At 34.8% G+C, this 26,750-nt stretch overlaps 1 protein-coding gene across 2 annotated transcripts in view; it reads left to right on the top strand.

The window, feature by feature from the left end:
* The window catches only part of LOC117978267 (protein eyes shut homolog), a 377,736-nt gene that overhangs the window by 169,676 nt on the left and 181,310 nt on the right, over positions 1–26,750 (top strand). The gene's annotated exons all lie outside the window — the stretch shown is intronic.

Raw genomic sequence — 26,750 nt, 5'->3', positions numbered from 1 at the left:
GAGATAATTTTAGGTAAAGCTTAAAATGTGTCACTCCTTGCAACATTCACGATTGCTTGAAATGTCCTTTCATTATGCCAAGATCCCATACTATTTTTCTTTTAAGAATAGCAAGCCCCCAAGATGAAATCTAAAGCCTAATCAGTCATAATATCCACTTCAAGATGGTGGCTAATTTTGATCTTCTAGAGAACTTAAGACGGTTAAAGAAGTCATCTATAATACTTGCTTCTGCATCTCCTCTTGAGCAATTAATTGATATTTCTTCTCTTTCTCTTGAATCATCCATTCTAGATTTCTGAAAATTTGCAAAAGACTTTAGCTTGTCTCAGAGCTTGCCAAGAAAAGAAACCTAGAACTTTATTTCTTAAGGGTCTGAACCTTTAATTACCATGTTCTTATTGGTTTGTTATTATTGAAATTTCCATAAAGAATTTTCAAGGAACATGGAATAATGAGTGAATTCTCTTTACTTTATATGTAAATAAATTTCCCCAATTGATTGGTTAGTGTCTTAGTCCGTTTTGTGCTGCTATAACAGAATAGTCGAGACTAGGTAATTTATAATGATTGGAAATATATTGGCTCATAGTTCAGGAGACTGAGAAGTTCAATATCAAGACACTGGAATTTGTCAAGGGCCTTCTTGCTGGGCCATGACATGGCAGAAGGCAAGAGGGTGAGAGATGGCAAGAGGGGGTCAAGTTACTTTTTTACAAAGGAACCCATTCCTCTCAGGAGGGTAGAGCCCTCATAGCCTAATCAACTCTTAAAAGTCCTACCTCTTAATTGTGTTACAACAGCAATTAAATTTCAACACAACAAACATTCAAACCATAGTAGATAACATCAATCATAGATCCTCATTATAACCAGGACACCCAGCCTGCACAGCAAATACATTTTGTCTGCTTATCAATAGCATTAGAACCTAGTTGGTAGATTGTAGTTATCAATTCTATTTCAGTGAAATTTTTTTCTATGTTCCCCTTGGAGAAATGTTGCTCCTAACAATCAGAAACAGAGACTGAGTTTGTGAGGAGAGAATTCCACAATATGGACATTTTGAAATATAAATTATTTCTACTTTCACCTTTATTTTCTCAATTCATATTAAGTTACAATCTCATTATATTGGCCATTGTTTCAACATATGTGCTGTTACCAGAAGGACAGTTTCTCAACACTGAAAGTATAGTGCTCGAGCTGATGCCTTAGTAACACTTTCAGCCATTCAGTTAATAGTTTTTAAAAACTGATCCTAGGCTATTTCACATGGCACAACCAGTGAATCCAATAGTCGTGAGCCTGTTGAACCAACTCCTTTGCCATAAAATGAGCTTCTTAATTTCAGACAATGTTGTATGGATTATCATGTTGATGAATGTGTTACTTTGTAACCCTTAACTAAAGCTGTTTAGGGAGGTCCCATGTGTGGAAAATCAAACCCATATCTACACAGTTTATCATGTCTACTATGGATGAATGACTTTCATTTCGTGTCAATGCATTTGATTGTAATAGGTGTATGCCCGGTCTCCCTGAGTAACAGTGTGATAGCAAAGACAGCGTCCAATTATACTGGCAAGTCAGACATAGACTAGTGGAAATAACTAGATCAGTTTGGATGAGAAGGCATCTGTATTATTGGGCCTGTGCATAACCTTTTGTGCCACCATGACATTTATGACTTTTCTGTGCTAACACTGGGGTGACCTGAAGAGAAACTGGATGACTTTTGAAAGGTATGTCATCTGTTCTGTTGAAAGGTGTGATCAAATTAGTGCTCAGAGATCTATCCTCTGAAAGGATTTCTGTTCTCCATCATGCTACTGGGCTGTCCTGTGTAGGCCTATAATGAAGAAGATGTGCAGTTTTGAATAGTGCTACCATAAACCAACCCATACGTGAGTCATACCCCAGTATATTTCTCTACCATTAATTAGTCATAAGGAAACTCCTTTTGTGAATATAGTGTGAGTTAGGGAGGTGATATAGGTGTCTGTAATTTAAAATGCTTTCTAGAGTTACTTGGGGTTAACCAGAATATACTACTCCTAGGCCACAAGAGGTTGTTGCTGAGATTGACTAACCTTCATGTACCTAAGGACATGCACCTCATTGAAAGTCATTCTGTCCCATGGACTGACACTTAGTTTTTACTATGGTCCAGTAACAGACATGGAAATTTTTAAGTGATGAGAAGGAGAAAATTGCTTAACCTTTCTCCAGAAACCTAGGGACTCATCCCTTTGGGCTACCCAAAACTCCACACACTCCTGTTCCAACACCGATTCCTATAGCTTTATAAAATATACTGAATTATTTGGGTTGAGTTTTAGAGAAGCTTATACTGCCACCTGGACTTTATGCAGTGCCCTCTCGTTATTTCGATTCCACTCAAGATTAGCAGTCTTTTTTACATTTAATTTTATTTTTTGAGACAGAGTCTTGCTCTGTCGCCCAGGCTGGAGTGCAGTGGCGCGATCTGGGCTCACTGCAAGCTCCGCCTTCCGGGTTCACGCCATTCTCCTGCCTCAGCCTTCTGAGTAGCTGGGACTACAGGCGCCCGACACCACGCCCAGGTAATTTTTTGTATTTTTTAGTAGAGACGGGGTTTCACCGTGTTAGCCAGGATGGTCTCAATCTCCTGACCTCATGATTCACCCGCCTCGGCCTCCCAAAGCGCAGGGATTACAGGCGTGAGCCAAGCAGCCTTTTGAATAAACTAAAAAAGACAGGTTGGAGCAGTGTTTCCAAATGTTTGCTAGCTACAGATCTAAAGAGACTTATCAAGTGCTGTGCATTATGCTTGGTGATGAGAGATGAGAAGAGTGATGGCATCTTTTAAGAGAAAAGAAATATTCTAAGATATTTCGGACCAAAGGACCTTCTCAAAATTTTACTTACAATTGATCTCTGAATCTTTGTGTTCTACACCTGCCGTGGTTTGATTTTTTCTGTAAATATCATGTATTGAAAACTGAATTCCCCAAATCATATGTCAATGGGAATCAGATTTGATGCCATTGGAAGATAACTAGGATTAGATAAGGTCAATAGAATGAGGCCCATAACGGGACAGGTGGTTTTGTAAGAAGAGGAAGAAAAGCCCTAACTGACATGCTATTGCTCTCTCACCATGTGATACCCTTCACTAAGTTATGACACGGCTCTCACCAGATATGCCTCCCTGACCTTGGACTTCTCAGCCTCTAGGAACCAGACCAAAATAACTTATTTTCTTTATAAATCACCCAGTCTCAGGGTAATTTGTAATTATAGCAAAAGAAAATGGACTAAAACACTCCAGACTCACTGCCATGTATGTAATTACTAGAACATTTAAGACATTTCTTATGTTATTAGTAGTCTAATTAAGAGAATATAATTCATAAATGGGCAAGAGTGCTACTTTGTGAAATTCCAAAACAATCAAGACTTCTGAGCTACTCTGTTAGATAAAGTAGGAGCACTCATTGCCATGAGGCAAGACTGGAAAGATATACTGTTGTCCATTTCATCTAAAAGTAAACTGCTTTAGATACTTCCTGTTTATGGATATGGAAAACAAAAGAGTCAGTGATTAGTTACTTCATGTCAAATGCCATACTCTGTGTTGCTGATCTCCACTAACAATACCTTTGTTAGATTAATTTCTTTGAGAAACAAACAATAAGACAGGATTAATCAAAGATTTTATTAGAGAGATGCCTGTGAGAGTAATTGATGGTGGGCGAGGGGAATCAGAAAGGCTGGGAAGGCTAGCAGATCATGAGTTAAGTTGAATTTTCCGGTTAGAATGGATGGCCAGGCACTTGGAAGTGACTTGATTGGAAAATCAGTGTTGAGGAGGTCTGGTAAGAGGTGTGTATAATAGACCTTTATGAATGGGCAAATAATGTGAAAATATTTGTTTTCACTCAGATGCGTGGTAAACAGTGACCTCTGCAGAGGATGATTACAATAATCAAGTTGATAGGATGACTTTTTCTGTGGATACCAGTCATGATTCCCCAGTTTTTTCAGTGACTTCTCAGTGGTTTCATTGAGCCCTATCTTCAAATGCTTTCAACATATGACTTTAAAATGGGTTTAGAAACCACCATGGCACATGTATACCTATGTAACAAACCTGCATGTTCAGCACATGTATCCCAGAACTTAAAGTAAAATTGAAAAAAAAAAAAAACAAAAAAAGCAAAAAAAGAATCAGTTTAGAAAAAGTGGCCATGGTGGCAAGGATGGAAATTATGCATGGGCCCAGCAACGTGGACTTCCAGTCACCATGGTTGACCTGGCTAAAGCCATCGCTCAGTGCTCAATTTGCCAGCAGCAATGATAAACACTGAGGCCCTCACATGACACTCAAAGGTGATCAGCCAGCTTTCTGATGGCAAGTTAATAACATGAGACACTTCTGTCATAAAAGAGGCAGCATTTTGTTCTTGCTATATTAGATACTTTGGATATGGATTTGTATTCCCTACATGCAATCCTTCTGCTAGAACTACCATTCATGGGCTTACAGAATACATTTCTATCATCATGGTATTTCACACAACATTGATTCTAAGGAATTCACTTCATGGCAAATGAAGTGTGGCAGTGAAACCACACTCATAGATTTCACCAGTGTTTCCATGTCTTCCCATCAACCTGAAGTAAGTGGTTTGATAAAACAGTGAAATTGTGTTTTGAAGAGCTGGTTACAGTACCAGCTAGGTGGCAACATCTTGAAGGGCTGGGAAAATGTTCTCTAGAAGACTGTATATGCTTCATGTATATGATTCACGGTCCAACATTTAGAGAGTGGAAATGAAAGTGGTACCACTCACTGTTACTCCTACTGACCCAGTAGCAAAATGCTTACTTCCTGTTTCTGTGACCTTGTGCTCTGCTGACCTAAATCCGTTAGTTCCAAAAAGGAGAATGCTTCCACCAGGAGACACAACAATTATTCCATTGAAATGAAAGTTAAGACTGCCATATGGCCACTTTGGACTCCTCATGCCTCTGAATAAACAGACAAAGAAGAGAGTTACTGTGCAGGCCAGGGTGATTAATTCTGACTGCTATAGGAAAATTGGACTTCTGGCCAGGTGCGGTGGCTCAAGCCTGTAATCCCAGCACTTTGGGAGGCCAAGGTGGGCGGATCACCTGAGGTTGGGAGTTCGAGACCAGCCTGGCCAACATGGTGAAACCCCGTCTCTACTAAAAATACAAAAATTAGCAGGGCGTGGTGTTGTGTGTCTGTAATCCCAGTTACTCAGGAGGCTGAGGCAGAAGAATCACTTGAACCCAGGAGGTGGAGTTTGCAGTGAGCTGGGATCGTGCCATTTCACTCTAGACTAGGCGACAAGAGTGAGACTCTGTCTCAAAAAAAAAAAAAAAAGTTGGACTTTTATTCCACGTTGGCTGTAAGGAAAAGTATGTCTGGAATATATCCTTGAGAAACACTAACTCAGCAAACCATCCGTATGGAGAACTTGTTCTCTCATAACGTAGACTACCCCTGATGTAGCTATATAATTTCCACCCACCTGCCATCTAGCAGTATATAAACATTTAAACTTTTTTTTTTAAAAAAGTTATTTTTAATAAAATTGGGCATATTTAGGGTATACAACACAATTTTTTATAGACATATACATAGTGAAATGATTACTTTACATTAGACATCTAGACTTATTCATCCTACATAGCTGCAACTTTGTGCTCTTTGCCCAAAATTTCCCCATTTTCCCACCTCCTCATTCTTCATAACAACTGTTTGCTCTCTGCTTCTAAGAGATGTACTGTTTTAGATTCCACATATAAGTGAGATCATGCACTATTTTTCTCTCTGTGTCTGGCTTATTTCACTTAGCATAATGTCCTCCGGATTTACCTATGTTGTTTCAAATGGCAGGATTTCTTTGTTTTTTCAGGCTAAATAGTACGCCATTCTGTCTGTCTCTCTGTGTTTGTGTGTGTGTATCACAATTTATTTTTTTAACTGTCACATAAGTGTTTTTATAATTTACAGTATGATGTTTTGAGGTATATATATGTTGTGGAATGGTAAAATGTAGGTAATTAAAGAATACATTACCCCATAATGCATTTATAAAATGTTACTAATAAAAATCATAGACATTTCAAAAAATGATATATAACAGGACTGCTCTTGGGGTTTGCATGTCATATGACAACAAGTGTTTTTTTAATTGTTAATCTATGTATTTGAAGATTCTATTTACATGTAATTGTACATATAATTCTCACAAAATAATCAGATATTAAATTAAAAATTGAAACTATTTGAACACAAAAATGTAATATCCTACATTTAACTTTATTTTCATGTTTTGTTGTGTTCTGGTAATTATAATTAAATGTTACACTAAATTGTTCATAGAGGATCAAGGAAAAGGTTAAAAGGCAGAATTAGCCATAAAATGTGAAAAGTTCAGTTATTATAAAAATGTTCAGATGCATTAGATTTTATAGCACAGCTGCACAAAAGGTATCAAAAATGTGAGAATATAAGGGAAGATCAAATTAAATCAAATACATATTCAATAACTTTCAAAGATTAAACTATATAATATGCAAAATACATAATAAAAATTAGCATATAATTTGGAAGCAAAATTGCATTGAAATTCTTAAAGTATTTATGCTTGTATGTGTTTTGATACAAAAATATGCATACATATTTCAAAACTTAAGAACACTAACACCCCAGCCTGGATGACAGATCAAGACTCTCTCAAAAACAAACAACCCATCTCCACCCCACTCCACACACAGACTTAAGGACGATCCACACAAAATACTTTCACTATTATTTTTAATGTGCAGGCAGTGTCTCACTTCATTACCCAGGCTGATCTTGAGCCACTGTTTTCAAGTGATCCTCTGGCCTCAGCCTCCCAAAGTGCTGGGATTACAGGCATGAACCACTGTGCTGGCCCACTAATTTCTCATTTAATTTACAGCTATAAAAACTATGTTATCCTATTACAGAGGAATATATAATTCATTTCAGAGATCAGAATATATAGAATCTTATTTTCAATTTACCAGAATAATTACTCTATATACCTTAGATAAATAATTCAAGTAGAATGAAATCTAAAGCTTACGTAATAGATTTACATCAGAGTATTTTTTTAGAAATACTAAATATTTTTGCAAGTGCTGAGGAAAGTATAACATGTCACCATGATTTGATAGAATTGTTATAAATGTTAAAAGTGATTTTTTGTAAGAAGAGACCCACAGGAAATTTGAAGGTAAAATTCCTCAAACTCTGAACAATAAAATTATTTATGAGCAAAAATGAATTAAATTATCATTTATTCACTTACATTGTTGACTATTAATCAAATAAAATATTTTTAAAACATCCGTTATATACCAAGAACCCTACGAGACACTGAGAATATTTTGATGAGTAGGAGATATTAGAATCTCTGCCCTTCATAATTTGAGGACCCTTAACACGGAGTGGCATTAATAAAAAAATTACATTTACAATCTTCTGTAACTCTGCTAAGTGTGATAAAACAAGATTAGAAGAAATGAATACTTTAAATATAGCCAATCAAACAAATTACTTTCTTCCAAAATAATGAGACCTAATTCCATAAGAAACCTTATTCAAATTGTCAAAATTTTCTTACTGTAGATTTTTTGATATGAACTGTCAGGTATGTTCGGCTATGTAAGTTAGACTAAGATATGGGATAGAGGGGTTTTTTAACAAAACCTGATTATTGGATTTCTTCACGCATATACTATTTCATTAAAGTAATAAATTTACTAACTTTCTATTTGGAAGGTCTGAGTTCTCAAAAATACTTTTATGATTTATATAATTTAGTCCTCACATGATTTTTTGAGATAAGAACAAGCATCACCTTCTTTTCACTGATGGGGAAACTGTGTTCAGTAATTTATTCAGTGTAAGAAAGGTAGAAAGCAAACACACCCAGATTTCTTCCCCCAGGGATTTTGACTCCAGAGCCTCTGTACTTAAGTACTGCAGTGATTTGATACAACACGTATATATGTTGAGCAGATGGTCATTCTCTGTCATGATTTCTACATCTCTAAAACAAAAGTTTTACTCAGCGTCTAATTATGTGAGAATAAAAATTGATAAGATAAGCCTGAACAAACTATATTTTTATCTTAATTGCAGCAAATGCATCCATATAAACTTGTTCAGAATGATAGAAATTGTAATAATTTTTTGGTGTCAGCCTTGCAAACAGCAAATTGGAACATGTGAGCCTAGTCCATCAGCAGTCATAATTTCATATTTGTCCTCAAATTTAGGATTTTGAGAAGATGATTGTTACTCTTAATTTTTAATTGCCTCTCCAATTGCAAAGAAATATGCAATCAAGCACTAAAATTGGACTACCCTTCGTCCAATGAAATTCTCACTCTGTAAAATCCATGATTTATGTTGTTAATAAAAAAGAAGGTAGAAGAAACATTGCAGACAAAGACACTGGTCTTGCTTAGAGACCCTGTAAATAGGGTAGACATAACAGTAACTCACAATTATCAGTCAATCCTTATTCTAGTCTATTCCTGATATATACATATATGTATATATGTATACATTATATTCCTCTGATATATGTATATACATATATACACACATATATATACATATCAGGAATAGACTGTTATATAAATGATATATATATGTATATATAATTGTACCTCTGCAATAACACATATTGTGTAACATTTTTACTTCTCATGTTTCCATATTCTGCACTATATTATGAAAACTTGGACATTATAACTTCAAATTTCCTTAGTGTCCAGCACAAGGCCTACTTCCCAAGAGGGCTCATTACATCTTGAAGAAAATTAGCCAGTTCAACATATGTCTTGTTATCTTAGCAATATCCTTGTTACACTCATTAAAAATAAACACATTTTTAAATGTCTAGAACTATAAATTTTGTGGAAATCAAATTGAGTTTCTTTTTATCATATATAAATTATTTCTGTATCTTATCTGATATCAAAAAGTACAGTGGCCAAATTCAGAAGTATTGGCCCCGTATGCTTTCTGAGTTTTCAAATGATAATGGAATTCTTTTGCAAGTACACATTTTCTATATAACACAATTATTTTATTTTGGATAGCCAGAGGGGGTGATGTGTATCAAGTACTACTGAAATACATGAAATATGTTGTACATATTTGAAAAGTTAATCTAATATGCATAGTAAACTTAAAGGGTGAATCTATAAAGAGTAAAATTAATCTATAAAGAGTGAAAATCCATACATGGTTTAGAAAAGTATTGATTCCTAGGCAACATGGTGAAACCTCATCTCTACAAAAAAAAAAAAAATACAAAAATTAGCCAAGTGTGATGGCATGTGCCTGTAATCCTAGCTAGTCAGGAGGTTGAGGTGGGAGGATCACCTAAGCCGTGGGAGGTTGAGGCTGCAGTGAACTGTGAGCACTCCACTACACTCCAGCCTGGGTGACAGAGCAGGACCTTATCTCAAAAAAAAAAAAAAAAAAAAAATATATATATATATATAGTTACTACAGTTTTTGCAAGTGTTCTCAGTCACCTGGCCAAGAATATTATAACAATGAATGCAGACTAATAGAGACCGTAACAATTAATTGTGTAATTTCATAAAAAATATCTTATTCACTCATTAATTCAATTATTAATTTAGTATTCTATTATTAATTTATATTAACCTTTATAGATTAATATACATATATTTATTAGTTATCTAGTATTTGGTATGCCTTTGTTTACTAATTTAGATGTTAAAAATAATGTTTAAGGTAAAATCATAACTCTTAAATATCAATACACGATAAAAGTTTAATTTAACTCATGAATTGAAGAGGAAACTAGCACAATGTTCAAACTCATTTAAAGTTTAATTTGCCACCACCACCGCCACACACACACACACACACACACACAAACACACACAGAGGCAACAATGTATATTGAATTGAATGTACAAATAGATGCAAAATTGATAAATATCCACAATCCAATAATCAATTGTATCTCCATTGGACACAAATTGCATGTCAACGACCAAGCATTATTAGCATTATTAATAGTATGCTACAATTTACCGAATTGTAAAACAACTCAAACACAATGAAAGAGAGGGATATCCCAGAAGGATGTGCTTGATAGAACACACAAGAATCATTTTTCTTCATTTCAAAGAATTTCACAATTTGTTTTTCTGACATGGGCATTACACATTTATATGGTTTGGCTATGTCCCCACCTAAATCTCACCTTGAATTGTAGCTCCCATAATTTCCACGTGTCATGGGAGAGACCTGGTGGGAGGTAATTGAATCATGGGGGCGGGTCTTTCTCATGCTGTTCTCATGATAGTAAGTCTCCCAGATCTGATGTTGTATAAAGGCGAGTGCAAGACCTGATTTTGCTACACCTTTGCCTTCTGCCATGATTGTGAGGCCTCCCCAGCCCTGCAGAACTGTGAGTCCATTAAACCTCTTTCCTTTATAAATTACCGAGTCTTGGGTATGTCTTTATTAGCAGTGTGAGAACCGACTAATACACACATATTGCTATATTTATAGCAATGAACAAGAAAAGACAATAGCTTTTGCCCTCATGGGGTTTATATTCTAATTTTAAGATGATACCACAATTTTGCATGACCTAAAGAAAATAAATAAAATAAATCTTACCTTCTTGATTAGATAATGTGTTCACTAAATATAGAACATACATATTTCAAAATGTCTATTTCTTTCTTTAATGTTCATGGAATCCTGTGACACTTTAATATATTATTGAACATTTACCTTGTGTTTGCCAACTTGTTGTACTAGTGAAATACAAATACAAAAACTGAGATGTATTGCCTGCCCTTTTTGGAGAAGAGATGAAGGTGGAAAGTTGGAGGTGAAAACCATAATTTTTATAAGATATGGGTAATGCTCCAGATTTTTCATAATATGTTTGTTAATTTTATAGAAGTAAAATTTTTCTTTCAATTTAGTCTACTCTAGGACAGTAATTAAGGACTCAGGCACTGATAACAGAATGCTTGGATATAAGTTTGGATTCTGCCAAATACCAGCTGTAAGACGTTGGGAACATTACTTTTCTGAGACTCAGTTTCTTCATTTATCAAATAGAGGTAATAATGTTACCTCTTAAAGCTGTTGTGAGATTTAGATAATGTATATATGTTAAGCTTGTTAAAGGAAGAGTGTCTATTAAGAATCATGTTGTTAATTATTTTTATTATCCTTAGCTTTTTGTTTATTTTTTCTATCTAAACATCAAGATTGTTGAGTGCAGGAACCACTTCCAAATCACTGGAAACTCTTACACATAGAACGTGTTTGGAGTTGAATTTTTACTATCCTGCCTCAAACTTACACGTGCAAACTTGTATATTCTTGAATTTTTTTATTCCCTTTAATGATTAATATCTGTAATTCGCAACAAGGGTAATAATCTGTCATTGGTGTCATGTATGCCTGTACTTACCTTTACTTGGTTGAAATAATTAAACTGTAATTTCATACTACTATTCTTAAATGTTAATTTCCAAATGTAAATTTTATTTATTTTACTTTAAAATGTTAGTTTTATTTAGCACAGATAAGTTGATAAAAAGCCCAAAATGACTTGCCTAACCATAGACCTAATGAGGATGTAATTACAGCATCATTTTAAAATAGTTTATTTACCCGTAACCTCACTTTACATAATACATAAGTATTGCTTCAACTGTAATTTTATTAGCTTGGATGTAAAGGCAGATTAATTCATTGTTAAAGATTTTTGAGTGATGAATTCAGGTAGAGTAAGAAGATTGATTTTAGTTATTCAAAGAAACTGGTTTAAGGTTTGGGCTTTTGTTTTCTTTCTTTTTTTTTTTTTTTTGAAAAAAACAGATTCCAAAATACTTTTGTTACAGACAATTATTTTTATTTAAAAAATGGGACAGAAAATAAGCTATTAAAATATGAGGTATAAAATATATCCTAGGTTTATAATGGAAAATAAAATAATATAATATCCTTAGATTTACAGCCCTTCCACACGCAGTAGTTGCTTTGGTATAAATCCAATTTCCATGTTCCAAGAGCAGGTATATTTTTCATTAATATCATGTTATAGCTAAGGAAACTGAGGCTAAGAATTATTTGCAAATGGATAAATAAGTTCATGTAATAGACATTGAGAGCACTATAAATAATAGAGCTATTATCCACATAGTATTTTTTATTATCATTTTAAAGGAAAAATAACCACATCATACAGTGTTATAGTTGAAAAGTGTGTGTTAACTTGAAACTCTTTTGTTCCCAGTAAGAGATTGTATTCTCTGACTAGGAAGTGTCAGAATCTAGAGTAGAATCTAATTTGTTTTCTCATAAACTCTTCTTCCTTTTGCATTGTATTCTCTTTGAGAAAAATTTTTTGAGGATAATTTTTAGAGAATTTTGGAGAAAAGAGGAGTTAGTAATACCAGGCATCCTTGTGCCTTTGTACATCCTCATGTAAAATGGATGTAAATATTTGTACTAATTTCAAAGACTGTAGATTAAAAGAATAAAACATACAAAACACTTATCATTGGGCCTGATGCAGATTAAGCCCTTAATAAAATTGTAACTCTTGCCCTGACATCTTTAAGAAATTATCTCACTCTATACTGAAATATCTATTTGTCTATTTCCCTATATTTTCTCCTGAAACATAAACTACCATTCATGCTTCTACTATGTCTTGTCAGTCCTAATCCTAAACAAGACTTCTGAAAGTTGTTTACATGTCATAATTTCTCCTTTCATTATTAAATTCACATTTGTAGGGACTTTAAACCTATCATCATTAAAAGTACCTAAATAGCTGTGAGGATTAGCAGTGGTCTTTGTCTAGCCACAGGCCTAAATGCTTAGAAGTAGACAGATTTCCATGAGAAATATTGGCTTTCACATATAGAACATGCAAGTATATAAATAAAAGATTTATTCATATACATGGGCAGGGAACTAATTTGTCACATTATACAAAAATTAACTGAAAACCTGCTATGTGCCAGAATTATTTTAATATATATGTTCTCTTTTAATGGTTTCAGCATCCTTATGCTTTATACCTTTCTTATTTCTTTCCTTCCTTCTTTTCTTTTTCATTCATTTTCTTCCCTTATTTAGCTATACTATAAATATTTTTCAGTCTTAATATGTGCCTAGGGGATGTGGATTACATATATAATATTTCCCTAAAGAACTTTAGTATATTGAAGAAGCATTTTATTTTATTTTATTTTATTATTTTACTTTAAGTTTTAGGGTACATGTGCACAATGTGCAGGTTAGTTACATATGTATACATGTGCCATGCTGGTGTGCTGCACCCATTAACTCGTCATTTAGCATTAGGTATATCTCCTAATGCTTTCCCTCCCCCCTCCCCCCACCCCACAACAGTCCCCAGAGTGTGATGTTCCCCTTCCTGTGTCCGTGTGTTCTCATTGTTCAATTCCCACCTATGAGTGAGAACATGTGGTGTTTGGTTTTTTGTCCTTGTGATACTTTACTGAGAATGATGATTTCCAGTTTCATCCATGTCACTACAAAGGACATGAACTCATCATTTTTTATGGCTGCATACTATTCCATGGTGTATATGTGCTACATTTTCTTAATCCAGTCTATCATTGTTGGACGTTTAGATTGGTTCCAAGTCTTTGCTATTGTGAATAGTGCCGCAATAAACATACGTGTGCATGTGTCTTTATAGCAGCATGATTTATAGTCCTTTGGGTATATACCCAGTAATGGGATGGCTGGGTCAAATGGTATTTCCAGTTCTAGATCCCCGAGGTATCACCACACCGACTTCCACAATGGTTGAACTAGTTTACAGTCCCACCAACAGTATAAAAGTATTCCTATTTTTCCACATACTCTCCAGCACCTGTTGTTTCCTGACTTTTTAATGATTGCCATTCTAACTGGTATGAGATAGTATCTCATTGTGGTTTTGATTTGCATTTCTCTGATGACCAGTGATGATAAGCATTTTTTTCATATGTCTGGTGGCTGCAAAAATGTCTTCTTTTGAGAAGTGTCTGTTCATGTCCTTTGCCCACTTTTTGATGGGGTTGTTTGTTTTTTTCTTGTAAATTTGTTTGAGTTCATTGTAGATTCTGGATATTAGCCCTTTGTCAGATGAGTAGGTTGTGAAAATTTTCTCCCATTTTGTAGGTTGCCTGTTCACTCTGATGGTAGTTTCTTTTGCTGCGCAGAAGCTCTTTAGCTTAGTTAGATCCCATTTGTCAATTTTGGCTTTTGTTGCCATTGGTTTTGGTGTTTTAGACATGAAGTCCTTGCCCATGCCTATGTCCTGAATGGTAATGCCTAGGTTTTCTTCTAGGGTTTTTATGGTTTTAGGTCTATCATTTAAGTCTTTAATCCATCTTGAATTAATTTTTGTATAAGGTGTAAGGAAGGGATCCAGTTTCAGCTTTCTACATATGGCTAGCCAGTTTTCCCAGCACCATTTATTAAATAGGGAATCCTTTCCCCATTGCTTGTTTTTCTCAGGTTTGTCAAAGATCAGATAGTTGTAGATATGCGGCGTTATTTCTGAGGGCTCTGTTCTGTTCCATTAATCTATATCTCTGTTTTGGTACCAGTACCATGCTGTTTTGGTTACTGTAGGCTTGTAGTATGGTTTGCAGTCAAGTAGCGTGATGCCTCCAGCTTTGTTCTTTTGGCTTAGGATTGACTTGGCAATGCAAGCTCTTTTTTGGTTCCATATGAACTTTAAAGCAGTTTTTTCCAGTTCTGTGAAGAAAGTCATTGGTAGTTTGATGGGGATGGCATTGAATCTATAAATTACCTTGGGCAGTGTGGCCATTTTCACGATATTGATTCTTCCTACCCATAAACATGGAATGTTCTTCCATTTCTTTGTATCCTCTTTTATTTCATTGAGCAGTGGTTTGTAGTTCTCCTTGAAGAGGTCCTTCACGTCCCTTGTAAGTTGGATTCCTAGGTATTTTATTCTCTTTGAAGGAATTGTGAATGGGAGTTCACTCATGATTTGGCTCTCTGTTTCTCTGTTGTTATTGGTGTATAAGAATGCTTGTGATTTTTGTACATTGATTTTGTATCCTGAGACTTTGCTGAAGTTGCTTATCAGCTTAAGGAGATTTTGGGCTGAGACATGGGCTTTTCTAGATATACAATCATGTCATCTGCAAGCACGGACAATTTGACTTCCTCTTTTCCGAATTGAATACCCTTGATTTCCTTCTCCTGCCTAATTGCCCTAGGCAGAACTTCCAACACTATGTTGAATAGGAGTGGTGAGAGAGGGCATCCCTGTCTTGTGCCAGTTTTCAAAGGGAATGCTTCCAGCTTTTGCCCATTCAGTATGATATTGGCTGTGGGTTTTTCATAGATAGCTCTTATTATTTTGAGATACATCCCATCAATACCTCATTTATTGAGAGTTTTTAGCATGAAGGGTTGTTGAATTTTGTCAAAGGCCTTTTCTGCATCTATTGAGATAATCATGTGGTTTTTGTCTTTGGTTCTGTTTATATGCTGGATTACATTTATTGATTTGAGTATATTGAACCAGCCTTGCATCCCAGGGATGAAGCCCACTTGATCATGGTGGATAAGCTTTTTGATGTGCTGCTGGATTCGGTTTGCCAGTATTTTATTGAGGACTTTTGCATCAATGTTCATCAAGGATATTGGTCTAAAATTCTCTTTTTTTGTTGTGTCTCTGCCTGGCTTTGGTATCGGGATGATGCTGGCCTCATAAAATGAGTTAGGGAGGATTCCCTCTTTTTCTATTGACTGGAAAAGTTTCAGAAGGAATGGTGCCAGTTCCTCCTTGTACCTCTGGTAGAATTCGGCTGTGAATCCATCTGGTCCTGGACTCTTTTTGGTTGGTAAGCTATTGATTATTGCCACAATTTCAGAGCCTGTTATTGGTCTATTCAGAGATTCAGCTTCTTCCTGGTTTAGTCTTGGGATGGTGTATGTGTGGAGGAATTTATCCATTTCTTCTAGATTTTCTAGTTTATTTGCATAGAGTTGTGTGTAGTATTCTCTGATGGTAGTTTGTATTTCTGTGGGATCGGTGGTGATATCCCCTTTATCCTTTTTTATTGCATCTATTTGATTCTTCTCTCTTTTCTTCTTTATTAGTCTTGCTAGCGGTCTATGAATTTTGTTGATCCTTTCAAAAAACCAGCTCCTGGATTCATTAATTTTTTGAAGGGTTTTTTGTGTCTCTGTTTCCTTCAGTTCTGCTCTGATTTTAGTTACTTCTTGCCTTCTGCTAGCTTTTGAATGAGTTTACTCTTGCTTTTCTAGTTCTTTTAATTGTGATGTTAGGGTGTCAATTTTGGATCTTTCCTGCTTTCTCTTGTGGGCATTTGGTGCTATAAATTTCCCTCTACACACTGCTTTGAATGTGTCCCAGAGATTATGTTGTGTCTTTGTTCTCGTTGGTTTCAAAGAACATCTTTATTTCTGCCTTCATTTCGTTATGTGCCCAGTAGTCATTCAGGAGCAGGTTGTTCAGTTTCCATTTAGTTGAGCGGTTTTGAATGAGTTTCTTAATCGTGAGTTCTAGTTTGATTGCACTGTGGTCTGAGAGACAGTTTGTTATAATTTCTGTTCTTTTACATTTGTGAAGAAGCATTTTTATAATTAAAATTACCTTACAATGTAATTTTTTTTGTTTGTTTTTTTTGAGATGGAGTCTCGCTCTGTCGCCCAGGCTGGATGGAGTGCAGTGGCGCGATCTCGGCTCACTTCAAGCTCCACCTCCTGGGTTCATGCCATTCTCCTGCCTCAGCCTCCTGAGTAGCTGGGACTACAGGCGCTTGCCACGCCAGGCTAATTTTTTGTATTTTTAGTGGAGATGGGGTTTCACCGTGTTAATCAGGATGGTCTTGATCTCCTGACCTCGTGAACCGCCTGCCTTGGCCTCCCAAAGTGATGGGATTACAGGCATGAGCCACCGTGCCCAGCCTACAATGTAATTTTTATACTAAGACGATCTGTAAGGCGTATGAGTAACTGCCGGTAGTAATGTCTAAGTGTGCCGGAAAGGTAGGGGAAAATTTCACAGAAATGGTAACCTGAAGGTGATCAACATATTAAGAGTTAGCCACTAGGTTTTGAATCCTCAATTTCAATTTAACATATACAATTTATATGATTTTAGATGAGTCATGTGATTTTTTTTTTTTTTTTTTTTTTTTTTTCTGAGACAGAGTCTTGCTGCATCACCCAGGCTGGAGTGCAGTGGCATAATCTCGGCTCACTGCAACCTCTGCCTCCCAGGTTCAAGTGATTCTCTTGCCTCAGCCTCTCAAGTAGCTGAGATTATAGGAGTGTGTGCCATCACACCCGGCTAGTTTCTGTATTTTTAGTAGAGATGACTTTTTGCCATGTTGACCAGGCTGGTCTTGAACTTCTGACGTCAAGTGAGCCCCCTGTCTTAGCCTACCAAAATGCTGAGATTATAGGCATGAGTCACCTCGCCTGTCCTGAGTTATTGGATCTTTTTGACATCAATTTTGCTAATCCATAAATTGGAAAAAAATAGTACCTACCTGGGAAGACTGGAATAACAATTAAAAAAATTTACCTAATCTAGGTTAGGGCAGGTGGATTCCACAATACACATCATATTATAAGCAGTTTGCCTATAAGACTGTGTGATAAAGCATATGTAGAAGCATGTAGATGGGAGATGAAGTAAGCAAAGAGAAGGTTAGGTTGTTAACCTTAGGTCCTAGATAGGTGAGTATTTAAATCTAATTTCTATACTTTAGGAGTTCTGATAGACTTTCGTCTTGTAAAAATATTCTGAATACATGCTACAATTCCATCTCTCTAGATCTCTCTTTTCTCTCTCTCTCTCTCACGCGCACACACACACACCGAATGCATTTGTATTAAGAAGTTAATAGTGTTAATTAATAATTTTCTCTGGTTTAAAATAGAATTATTTACATACTCTTTAAAGAGTAATTTCTCCCTAGTAGATGAAAAGCATATACCATTAGTGGGAAAAGCAGCAGGTGTGCTATTTTCCTACAGCTCTTTTAAGTAATGTCATGTATAATGTATTCTTATTGCAAGAAAATAAAATAGTCTAGTTACTGTTTGTCAATTTTATTGCATGACTGTGAGAATGGAATTGGAATCTCTGTAGGTAAAATTTAAAAACAAATATATCCTTAAGGAATTGGTGAGAAAGTAACTCCTATTCACAAATTCTTCACAAATTAACCCTCGCCTTAAAGTGTTTTAAGTACAGTCAAAGAATGCTTTTGAAGTTCAGCCTCAAAAAGAGCAAGAGGCAGACAGAGAATATTATGTGCATCATCAAACATTGCACCATATTTACCAATGGAATAAGAAACCATTGAATGAAATAATTGCCTTGAGTAATACTATTTTAGAACTAAATAACAAATTTCTAAATTAACAACAACACACATACATGCCTTATTTTGATACATCTAAATGAATGAAAACTGACATACTTCAAGTCTTAATCACTGAAAATTTTTTAACAATAGAGATAAGGATTCGTGGGAGAAAAACATACCAAAAATAAGGTCATAATCAAAGGATTTGAAGAAAGAAGAATAATGGACTTTTACATCAAAGAAACTGGAAGAGATGAAGAAATACCTTTCCTACAGGAAAATGATCTTCAACCCAGCACTCTACTTCAGTCAAAAAATATTAATCAAAAGTGTGAATCAAATGATATTTTTGAGATATTTGAAGTTTTAAAAATGCATATCCCATTTCACCTTGCTGAGAGACCTATTGGAAAATTTTCCCAAATGTCCAACAATGATAGACTGGATTAAGAAAATATGGCACATATACACCATGGAATACTATGCAGCCATAAAAAATGATGAGTTCATGTCCTTTGTAGGGACATGGATGAAATTGGAAATCATCATTCTCAGTAAACTATCGCAAGAACAAAAAACCAAACACCGCATATTCTCACTCATAGGTGGGAAATGAACAATGAGAACACATGGACTCATGAAGGGGAACATCACACTCTGGGGACTGTTGTGGGGTGGGGGGAGGGGGGAGGGATAGCATTGGGAGATATACCTAATGCTAGATGGCGAGTTAGTGGGTGCAGCACACCAGCATGGCACATGTATACATATGTAACTAACCTGCACATTGTGCACATGTACCCTAAAACTTAAAGTATAATAATAATAAAAAAAAGAAAAAAAAAAGAAAATTTTCTCCAGCAAAAAGAGAGATTATAACAATAATATGTGTGGTCCAGGAAACAAGGATCCAACAGAGAAGTGAGGCAATAGTAATAGGCAGATTGATGCTGATAGGAGGTTTCAGAAGTACAGCTGAGTTAACATCTAGAAGAAGTCACTTCACATTGCAGCATTCCAAGGTGGGAGTCTACAGTGGGGAAACAAACAAGTAAACAGAAAGGAATTGCTTGCTGTATTTCACCATATTGACAGGAGGTTTACATTTAAGTTTGAAAGCACTGAGAAAAATTATTAATTGGACATTATCAAATGAAAATCTTAAGAGCTACTTCATCAGAAAATGAAAATTTAATCCACAGATTGTTAGGAAATATTTGCAAGTCATATGTCTAGCATAGAGTTTTCATCTAGAATGTTTAAAGCACTCTAAACACTCAGTAATACAAAAACAAAAAACCCAAATAACAGTAGGCAATATGTTTGAACAGTTATTTTACCAAAGAAGATATGAAGGTGGCAAACAAGGATTAAAAAGATGTTTGACATAATTGATAACTAAATTAAACCACAATAAAATATTTTAGTTTAGTTAAAATAGTTAAAAAGTTAAAAAGACCACCCATACCAAGTATTGGAGATGATACAGAGTAATTGGAACCCTCAAAAACTGCTGATGGGAATGTGTAATATAAACCATTTATGATGAAAAAAATCTTAGAGAAAAGCTAGAATTCTACACCAACCATCTTAAATTTTCTAGATTCCACATTAACCATCTTAAATTCTCTAAGGAGAATCTGTTACGATCTGTCAGTCTGTAGCTCCTGCAGAGGCTCTGCTTCCTTTCTGGCATTCTTCTGTCATCCAATCAACGAAAGGAAGATGAATGTTCTTTCTGTTTATAGTATGTTACTACTCTTATGTTATGTTTATTTTCATCTCCAATTTACTCATTGGATACCTCTGGGTCCTGAGTCATCTAACAAAATACACTTTGTGTATTCATGTGATTCGTGTGAGGGAGAATCTCCCTGGGGCTACACTGCAGTCTTAGGTAGGTCCCCACACTTTCAGAGGCTTTTCCTCCAGGATTTTTCTCCACGCTCTCACTGTAAAGATCTGAGAATGATTCTGTGGGATCCAGGGAGTGGGGAGGGAAGAGTTATCCTTTTTAAATGAACCCAGATCTTCTTTCTAACAAAGGCCTACTCTCCAGTGGGGAAGAGTTTGGCCAGAGTCATGCCAGGACTGTTAGCAAGGGCATTTATCATACTCTAGCCCCCTGTATACTTTCTATCTCAATGAAAATGGGAAATTCATATAAGAAGAAACATTTCTTTTTTTTTTTTTTTTTTTTTTTTGAGACGGAGTCTTGCTCTGTCACCCAGGGTGGAGTGCAGTGGCGTGATCTCGGCTCTGCCTCCTGGGTTCACATCATTCTCCTGCCTCAGCCTCCTGACTAGCTGGGACTACAGGCGCCCGCCACCATGCCCAGCTAATTTTTTGTATTTTTTAGTAGAGATGGGGTTTCGCCATGTTAGCCAGGATGGTCTCGATCTCCTGACCTCGTGATCTGCCCATCTAGGCCTCTCAAAGTGCTGGGATTACAGGTGTGAGCCACCACTCCCGGCAGAAGAAACATTTCTTAAGGCTACAGGCTAGAGACACAGACCCAAGAAAAGACTGAGATTTAACTGGAGGATCATAGACCATAGATCATAGATTATATCATTTCCCTCTCTTATACGTTACCATCAAACCAACAGAACCTCAATACCATAAAAGACAATAGTTGAAAGCTGCAAATCATAGACATTCTCTGTAGATGAGTACTTAGGAAAGTCCAAAGCAAAAGGGACAACAAAACCAGACACTAAAGGAATTTGAAATCAAGTCTTAGGCACCGTTAGGTATAGCAAACTCTAAATAAAGCCAAAGCCCAACCACATTGACAGAGATCTCCACATTAGAGGCCTATTCATCTCAGTTCCTATTACCCGATACAGTATGCTTGAATTTCAACAAAAATTTGCAAGGCATACCTAAAGGAAAGAAAGAATAATCTGAAGAGACAAAGTAATCATCAGAACCAAATTCATACATCACGAGGATGTTGTAAATACCACATAGATAATTTAAAATAACTATGAATAATATGTTAAGAGATCTAATAAAAAAGGAAGACAGAATGCAAGAACAAATGAGTAAACAGGGAGATGGAGACTCTAAGAAAGAACTGAAAGAAAATGCTTGAAATAAAAAATACCATAATAGAAATAAACACCATTGATAGGTTCATTAGAGAATGGACATAGGTAGAAAGCTAAGGAAAGATCAGTGGGCTTGAAAATATTTCAACAGAAATTTCCCAAACTAAAACTCAAAGAGGAAAAATAAAATAAAATAAAATCACAGCAGAGTATCTAAGTACTGTGGGACAATTTCAAAAAGTGTATTATGTGTTATTGTAATATTAGAAGGAGAAGAAAGAGAACAGAGCTGAAAAAATATTTGAAAAAATAATGGCTGAAAACTTTCCAAAATGAGTGACAAATGATTCTCATGTCCTGGAAGTTGAGAGAACACTAAGCTAAATAAGTTATAAAGATAAAAACAAAACAAACAAAAAAATTTCTCTAGGCATGTCATATGCAAACTGCAGAAAATGAAAGACAAAGGAAAAATCTTAAATAAAGCCAGAGGGATTAAAAAAACACTTTTTCTATACAGGAACAAGGATCAGAATTACAGCCCACCTCTTATCAGAAACTATACAAATGAGAAGAGTGCAATGATACACCTTTCAAGAGAAAAAGCCCACTAACCTAGAATTCTATACCTAGTAAAATGATACTTTAAAAGTGAAGAAGTAAAAACTTTCTCAGACTAACAAAATCTGAGAGATTTTAATGAAGGCAGACATGTCATGCAAACAATATTGAAAAAGGGAGAGTGAAATAATATAGGTCAGAAACTCAGATCTACATGAGGAAAGGAAGACAGAGAAGGAATAAGTAAAGATAAAATAAAATGCCTTCTTTTCCTTATTAATAGTTATAGAAATAACTTCAAAGTAATAATGATAACCTGATAACCATATATTGGGTGATTGTAGCCTATGGATAGGTGAAATAACAGTCATGTCAGAAAGATCAGGATAGATAAATTAGGAATACTCTGTTATAAGGTACAGGTGCTACACATGAAGCAGAATACTGTTATTTAAAAATCAAAGTAAATTAGTTAAAAAAGGATATTGTGACTGGGTGTGATGGCTCATGCCTGTAATCCCAGCACTTTGTGAAGCTGAGGTAAGAGAATCATTTGAAGGCAGGAGTTCAAGACCTGGGCAACATAGCAAGATTTTGTCTCAAAAAAAAAAAAAATTCATAGTCTGCTCTGGTGACATGTGCTGGTAGACCCAGCTACTCGGGAGGCTGAGGCAGAGGATTCCTTGAGTCGAGGAGATCAAGGTTACAGTGAGCTATGACCAAACTATTGCACTTTAGCCTTGGCAACAGCAAGACTCTGCCAAAAAAAAAAAAAAAAAAAAAAAAGAAAGAAAGGAAGGAAGGATATTGTAAACCTCAGGACAATCAATACAATAATTAAAAGAAGTGTAATTGGTGCTCTAAGAGAGAAGATAAAAATAATCATGTAAAGTACCCAACTAAAACCAGAGCACATAGAAAAAGAGGAATATGGAAATCAATGAAATACAGTTACAAAAAAATTGCTTATCAGAGTGGAGAAAAACAAATAAACAAGACCCACCTATAATCTATTTACAAGAAACACTTTAAATATAAAGACTCAGGTAGGTTAAAAGAGACGAGAAAAGATATATTATGCTCCCACTAATCAAAAGAAATCTTCAGTAGCTCAAGTAATTTCAGATAAAGCAGTCTTCAGGGAATCAATTCTGCAAACAGACATAACAATCCTATATGTGCATGCACCTAGCAACGTTATGCCAAAATATATTAGACAAGTGATAAAACAGACAGGAATAAGAGAAAACCCACCATTATGGTTGGATACATTAAATACCCCTATTTGTAACTGATAAGCCAAGCAGGCAGAAACCTCATAAAGATATGCTTGACCAATCAGCACTATAATACAGCTTGATATAATTGGCAATTATAGAGTACTCTGTCCAACAGCAGGAGGAATTCTTTTGAGACTGTGTAGAACATTTAGCAAGATAGCACACATTCTAGACCATAAAACACACCTGAGCACATGAAGACAAAATGGAATCATAAAACATATATCCCCATGCCACAGTGGAATAAAAGTAGGATTCAGTAAAAGAAATATAGTTGAAGAAATGTCAAATTATTTGAAATTTAACAGTGTACTTTGAATAACACATTGGTCAAAGAAGTCTGAAGAGAAACTTAAAAAATATTTTGAACTAAATGAAAATGAAACTATAACTGGTCAAATCATGTGAGATCCAGAAAAAGCAGTGCACAGAGACAAACGTATAACATTAAATGCATATATTAGAAAGTAAAATCTATAATCAATAACTTAAGCTTCTACTTTAAGAAGCTAGAGAAATAACAGCCAAACTAAGCAAAAGAAGAGAAATAATTAAAATTAGAACAGACCTCAGTAAGATTAAAAATAGAAAAACAATAAAGAAAATAAACTAATACAAAAGTTATTATTTGAAAATATTAATAAAATTGGTAAAGACTCTAGTCAGGCTAATCAAGGGAGAAAAGAGAGAGAGGACACAAGTTATTAATATAATAAATCAAACAGGAATTGCCATTATTGTTCCTATGGGCATTAAGAGGATATATAAAAGGATACTAAAAACAATTTTCTGTCTCAATATTTGAAAATGTTGATAAAATAGACAAATTTATTGAATGACACAAACTATCAATACTCATGTAAGAAAAGATCATCTGAATAGGCCTCCATATATTAAAGAAATTGAATCAATAACTAATACTCTTTCATAAAATAAATCACCTCAGATTAATTCACTGGTAAATTCTATCAACTGTGAAAGGAAGAAATGATGCCAATTCTAAATAACCTCTTCCAGTAAAATAGAAGCAGATGGAACACTTCCTAAGTCATTTCCTGAGGCTAACATTACCCTAATTCCAAAAGTAGACCAATGTATTAAAATAAAGGAAAACTATAGACTAATAACTCTCATGAACATAGACACAACATTCTCAACAAATATTTAAACTTGAATCCAACAATAAGTAAAAAGAATAATAAATTTTTTATTTATTATAGAAATAAATAAACAGTAATTTATTCCACAGTGCAAAGTTAGGTCTCCATTTTAAAATTAATCATTGTAATCTACCATATCGATACTCTAAAGGAAAAATATTTTATAATTATATGAACTGACACAGAAAAAATATTTTACAAAATTTAACAACTAATCTGGATGAAAACTCTCAGAAAGCCAAAAATAGAGGAGAAAAACAGCAATTTAGTAAAGAACATCTGTAAAATCCTACAGTTATGCTAATTCGTGTAGAAAAATGGATACTTTCCTCCAAAGGTCTGGAACAAGGCAAGAATGTCCTCTCATCACTGCTATTCAACACTAGGAAATTCTAGCTAGTGCAATTAGAAAATAAAAGCATGAAAATATATGCAGACTAATAAGAAAGACATAAAATGGTCTGTATTCCCAAATATTAAAAATTGCCTTAAATAAGTCAGTATAGCATGGGTCCAGGATAAAATTTAATACTGTATACAAAGTCAACTGCTTTCCCCTGTAACAGCAATGAACAACTAATATTTAAAGGAAAAATAATACCATTTGTAATAGTATCCAAAATAAATAAATAATTGGGTATATACCTATAAAACTATGTACTGACCTATATGTGGAAAACTAAACTCTGATAAAAATCTAAATAAATATTATAAATAAATAGAAAGAGATTTCATGTTCATTGACTGGGAGCCTCAACATAATTAAGGCTCTTTTTACCTCTTTGATCCATAGATTCAGTAAAATCCCAATCAAAATTACATCAAGCTATTTTGCCAATATTGGCACCCTGGTTATAGAGTTTTTATGGTAAGGCAAAAGACTAGAATAACCACCAAAATACTGAAGAAAATAAGGTTGGAGAATACACTCTGCCTTATTTCAACACTTAACCATTAAGCAACAATAATCAAGGTAGCCTGGTATTGACAAAAGAGCAAGCATGTAGATCAATGGAACAGAATAGATAGTCCAAACATAGACCCACACAAATGTAGTCAACTAATTTGTGATAAATAATCAAATGTAATTCAAAGCCAAAAGTATAGTCTTCTTATTAATTGGTTTTGGAAGAATTTGATATTCATATGCAAATAAAATGAACATAGGCATTGAATTTACAACTTACACTCTTCACAAAAATTAGATCAAAATGAATTACATACCTAAATGTAAAACACTTCACTACAAAATTTCTAGGAGAAAACATAGGATAAAATGTAGATGACCCTGGGCTTGGCAATACATTTTTTGATACAACACCGAAAGCATAATTCATGACAGAAAATGGAAATTTGGACTTTATTAAAAGTAAAATCTGCTCTGAAGTGACACTGTTAAGAGAACAAAAATAGCTACTTGGAGAAATATTGGCAAAACACATATCTAATAAAGGATTTTTATCCAAATGTAAAAGGATTCTTAAAACTCAATAATAATAAAACAAAGAACTAATTAAACGTGCATAAGATCTGAATAGACAATTCGACCCCCAAAATATACAGATGGTAAATAAACATATAAAATGGTGTTCAGCATCATTTGTCATTAGAAATTTAAGCAAGCAACAATGAGATACCAGTAAATACCTATTTAAATGGCTAAAATCCAAAGAACTCACACTGCTACCGCTAGCAAAGATGCAAAGTAATAATAACTCCTGATTAATTTCTGGTAAACATTTTTTTTAAATCATGGTACCACCACTTTGGAAAACAGTTTAATAGTTTCTTCCAAAACTAAGTATAGTTTATTACATTCCAAAGAATTAGTATGGCAGTGGAGGCAGGGTTAAAAGAGTGGTGGTGAAACTTGACAAATACTACCTCAAGACAGGTGATCAAGGTTAACATTAATGGTGACTACTTATATACCATATGATGTGATGAAAATGACACTTTACTGCTTCACTTCTTAAAGAAGATTTTACTTCCGTGGCCTTTCTCCCCAGTACATATTACTTTTGTACAACAATGGATAAGAAATCAGATGAATCATAACTGCAGGGTGTTCTACAAATACTTAACCAATAGTCCTAAAAAATCTCAAGGTCATCAAAACAAGGCAAGTAACAACCAGGAAGAGCCTAAGAAGATATGACTACTATATGTAACGTAGTAGCCTGAATAGGATCCTAGAAAAGAAAAGGGAACATAATGTA

Source organism: Pan paniscus, chromosome 5 (assembly GCF_029289425.2).
Source record: "Pan paniscus chromosome 5, NHGRI_mPanPan1-v2.0_pri, whole genome shotgun sequence".
Lineage (NCBI taxonomy): Eukaryota > Metazoa > Chordata > Mammalia > Primates > Hominidae > Pan > Pan paniscus.
Note: the sequence above shows the minus strand (reverse complement) of the source record. Positions and strands in the feature narration are given on the sequence as shown.